The following is a 5,250-nucleotide window of genomic DNA, read 5'->3' as shown; positions in this document are numbered from 1 at the left end:
GAGAGAATGAAGAGATCCTTTCATTAAGTGTTTCCTGGTGTTTGCTGCCACTTTGGCTTTGCACAGTTGGCACAGCAGTAATATCTGCTCCACGGTGTTCTCAGGCTCCCTGGCTGAAACAGGCATTTCGCTGACACTCCAGGGCTTGTGTTTTTGTTTTTTTTTTTAAAAGAACTGGCTCATTTCCCAAGGCAGAAGTTGCTTTTAAGAAGGAGCTTCCTGCCGTGTACAGTATTTATTTTTTAATTAGTTGAGCTAATGTGCAATTAATGTTTATAATGCAAACCTGTCTGGGGCCATCTATTCACTTAATCAGGACGCTTTTAATAGTTTAATTTTCTTTAGGATTTTTTTTTATTTGAGAACAAAACACTGTGGCTGCATAGCAGCATTTTTCCAAACCTTGCTGTATGCTTGGCTGTCCCTACAGCATCTTGTCCTCCAGAGACCAGCCTTGATGAACTTTTTGTTCTTTGCTGTCTAACAGGTTTGTAGCTCTTTCCCAGAAGAAAATGAACCAGTGACAAAGCATCTCACACTGACAGGAAAATTTTTAATCTGTTTGATGCTTGTTTTTATTCCCAGCCTAGAAGTAAAATTCTGTGGTGAATTTGTAAACATCGCTTCAGATTCTAACTGGTTGGAAATAGGATTTCCTCTGGTAAATATATTTGCACAGATGCATAAAGGCTTTTTCTGTGTTTTTAGTCATGTGTTGCCCTGTGTCACCCCAGTATTTTGCAATATGTTGATGCAACAGTCTTAGACTAGAGACAGTTGCACAAGCTTGGACAAAAACATATGAAACTGTTTCATCCTAGATACCGTTCAAGTGTAGACATTTAGAAATGCTAATGTCACATCCACTTTGTGTGACAGATGATCAGGGGCTGGAAAAACAGCAAAGAATTTGGAATGGCTGCTCCATCTCTTGTGTGTACGTGCTGATAGTTGTACACACAGATCTGATTAAGGATGTGTTGGAATGACCAAAAATATGTTTTTCTGCAACAGATGCACCGTATATGCATGTGGCAATTGCAACTGGGAAATGGTATCAAAGTGTAACAGTGACAGTGAGTATTTCAGAGAGACTGAACTCCCAGGGGTCACTTTATGTTTGCTCAGACTGGCAAAGGTAACTCCTGTTTCAGCAGCGCTGAGGGGGGAAAAGCAGCTGCTCCTTTCCCTGGTGGCAGATTGCTGACCTGGCAACACGGCACTAAACTGATCCATTGCCTTTTCCAAACCCACTGCTCAGAGCCAGTGCTCTGGCAAAGCTTGGCAGGTGTTGGAGTGCATCAGTAACCCCAGGCAGAGCAGAAGTGACCTTAATAACTGTGCAGGTTTGTTTGTTGCTATTTGTTGGGTTTTTTGAAGTAGCATCTGTCACGTACAGGTGGGAAAGGGAGTTACTGCTGCCAGATGTGTGCAGGGCTCAGCTGTGACAGAGGCTGTGTGACCTGCCCTGGGATGCTGGTCCCCCTCAGCTCTCTCAGCTGCAGGAAGGGGAACTTGAAGGTGCAATTGCAGCTCAGAATCTTCCTTTGAGTCATCCTCTGAAGATGCTTTTCTCTGAGTGTCTGGGGCACTGATGGAGTACAGAGACTGTACTGATACCTAAAGCTGTCTGCTGTGAACTGCAGGATCTCTACTTGAGCAAAGTTATCCCTGCTTTAAAGATCAGGGAGAAAGAAGTTGTATGGTGAAGGCAGACTCAGAATTCATGTTTTGTGACTCAAGCCCAGTGTCCTGAACACACTGAGGTGGGCCCTATCTGTTACAGAGGGCCTTTTTATGTGCTTCTAATTAAAAACCTGCAGCAGCCTCTCCCAGACACAGCCCCTGTTGTTCTGTCCAGCTCAGTGCAGTGTCCAGGTGTGCTGGAGGAGTGTGTGCTTGTGGAAACAACACCAGGATCCTTCTGTCCCCAGCACACTGAAGTGAGATTAACAATGTGTGTTTAATTGCACGTTCCTGGCAGCTGCCCTGAGCCATCCACCCCTGCAGCAGGATGGCTCCAGTAAACACTGCAATTACCTGGTGCTGCAAAGGTCCCTCTGCTGCCTTCATATCACCCTTCCAGCACTCTGCTCTCCACTGCTCCAAATTAGGCTTGGCAGGGGGATTAGAGGGAACCTGCTTTCGGGGATTTATATTATTTAAATTATAAATATCGTGCAAGAATAGGATTTGTAATGGAAGTTGGAGTTTTAATATGTTTATACAGATAACACAATTTAAAATAATTAGTTTGTGAAGAGTGAGGTAACAAAAATTTAGGAGAATTAACAGGTTTTATTTCTTAGTGCTGCAGCTATAAGGGTGAACTTGTCTCTGCCAGGCTGTAGGAATTGGGATGGTTAATATGGGGTAGCAGTGTGACAACTGTGTGCCTCACCCTGCTCTGGCTGCACAGGCTGTTTGTTTTCAGCAGGTCAGGGCTTTTAGAAGCACAAATAGCTGGGAAAAGCAGCATCTCCTACTGTGACTTGATCTGATGACTCTCCTGTCTGGGTGTTGCCCTGGGTTAGGTGGCCTGAGTTGTGGATTGAAAGTGGTGAGTGGGGAAAACCCTGTGTAAAACTTGTTCAGTGAAGTAATTAAAGACTATCAAACCAATCTTAGTTCTTGAGAGTCCAGTAGGAAAACTTGGTTTTGTTATAACTGTTCTGGGACGTCCCATATCTGCTGCAGGGAGTGCACCCCTGGGCTCTCATTTCCCAGGTGATTTGTAGCTCTTACCCTCTATTTTTGCTTACCTTCACATCCCTCTGATCTCTTCAGTGGCATTGGAATGCTCTTTTGACTTCAATATCTTTTCTTGGCCAAAAGTCTGTTAATAATGGGATTTAACTTGTATCAATGCAGTGCTCTCAAAAACCAATCAAATTAAGGGAAAACCCCCACAATATGCAGGATATTTATCTTCCTTCAGTGCAGGAAGTGAGCTAAATGGTTATTTGTCCCTTGATGCCTCCTAGTTCTGTGATTCTAAATAAGCCTTTGAAAGCAGTGGCAGTTGCACTGAGTGGGGAAACAGTGGAGGTGTTTGAGGATATAATCATAAAAAGGACAGAAAATAAGAATAATACAGTATAGCTGTAGCAGTCAGATGACAGATATTAGGCATGTGAAACTTTCAAGTCATCTCATTTGGTAATATCCCTTTCTATTTCAGACAATCCTGTTTGGTGCTGGGGTGCAGTGCTGTGTGAGTGAAAGGCAGGGAATCCTACTGTGCATTTACAAGACTCTTGTGTGGGGACCAAATTCCTCTTCACAAGCCCCCTCTTCTAGGGCTTTCTTGATGTACTGCAATCACATCCCCTCTGTCTTGCTCTTACTGGTGAGGAAATGAGAGAATAGGAAAACTTGCTGTGGTTGTGGGGTCTGGGTGCACATAAAGGCACCTGAAGCATCAAGGAGCCTCTGGCTGAGATTTTGGAGCTCTGGGGCATCACTGCTGGTTCACCTCTCTGTATGAAGGAGGTTGTGGCTCATCATGAGGTTGTGGTGCTGCCATGAAGTGAGGGCAGATGTATAAAACAGAGATCTGATTGTACAGCAGTGAATCATGTTCATGCTATCAGTTTCTGGGCTGTTAATTACAGTGAAGGGTTTCATGGTAGGAACTAAAGTAAAATCCATTGCGATGTTGATCAGCATGGAAGTAATTACATCCTTCTCATTTGGTCTGTGGTGAAAAAAAGGGCTCAGTAAAAACTGTGATTCTTTTCCTTCTGAAATAAGAACATTGCAAAATAATTACAACTATCATCGTCAACTCCTTAATGGAGGAGAATCAAGAAGGAGACAAAGACAACTGGATGGGTCAATTTGTAGGGCATTGAAATCAATACCCAATTATCAGACAGTGCTTTAAAAACAGTGATAAAAAAAATTCAGAAGCAGTGACCTTAATGTGAAGTTAATTTACTCTTATTAATTTGAGGAACTTTTCTTCTGAATGCACACATTGAAACTCAGTTGAAGGCATTTATTTCAGGTGTGGTTATGGGCTTTGTGAGTATGCAGGGAAGGAAAAACCATTTATGTTGTGTTGTAAGACATGGCAGCCCTTGGTGCAGAATTTATGTGTAGTTCAGTGTTAGACTGGACTTGTGCTTTGGAGAGATATTGCAATGTGGAGCAGGTGGCTCCCCAAAATGATACAACCAGAGACAAGTTAAGTCCTATTTTGAGGAAAGAACAGAAAAAGTGTAGACGTGCAGGGCTCCTTTCAATATATTCCACTCCTGGTGTACATTCTTTCAGGAATGGCATCCAAAATGACTTAAAATAACTTGCTGTGCTTCAGAAAGAAGTGGGGAAACCAAACAAGGTGTGACAAATCCCTATGAAGGCTGCAGAACATCAGCTAGGTGTTGCCAAGGCAGGGCAGAGAGGATGGAATGGTGAGAGGCCAGCGGGGTCTGTAACATCATCAACAGCTCCATGGTGAGGAAAACACTTTGTGTTTCCTTCAAACGGTGCCTGAGGGATTGGTGCACCAGGGTGGTTAAAATGCAGCAGGGCTGGGAGTCAGGATCAGCCCTGACAGCTGTGGCAGCCACTCTGCTCACCTGGAATGCTGTGAGGAGTTTGTAAAGTTCACTGGGGGTACCCAGGGATATCCCTGTCCAGAAGGCTTCCTGGGTGTACTTCAGGGATGTGTCACACCTCTTTGAGGTGAAAGATATGACCACAAGTGTTCTTGTTTCCCAGCATTTCTAGGAATCTGTCAGTCAACCACTGTTTCATTCTTCCCAGCAGGAGGATCTGGGATTCTTTATGGGCTTTGATGTATCAAATGAATGGAGTAAAGTGAAGTTCTAATGTGTGTTATGTGGGGCATGCTGGGAAACAAAGGGAGCAAGGGAGAACAGTAATGCAAAATAGGAAAATAAAATCTGTCCATATGCCAAAGCAACAAGGAAAGAGCACAAACACTGCTGCCTGTAGGCACAGAGCAGAGTCTGCTGTGAGAGCCACTGGGAGCTGTGTGACACATCTGTGTCACAGCCACTCAGCTTGTGGTTTGTGCTCTCAACACAAATGCTCATTTCAATTGTTTGGGGTTTCTTCTAGTGCCGTTTCCTGAATTTCCAGGGAACAACTGTAGCGGGGCAAATACAGTGATTGCTCCCATATTATCACTGCTTTAAAATTCTCTCCAGATGTCTGTCAACTCTAAGTGGTATATCTGAAATCAGTGTGGGCTGGAGGGCTGGCTACAAATCAGGGCCA

This window comes from Zosterops lateralis (assembly GCF_965231275.1).
Source record: "Zosterops lateralis genome assembly, chromosome: 15".
Lineage (NCBI taxonomy): Eukaryota > Metazoa > Chordata > Aves > Passeriformes > Zosteropidae > Zosterops > Zosterops lateralis.
The sequence above is the reverse complement of the archived record's forward strand: the minus strand, read 5'-3'. Positions refer to the sequence as shown.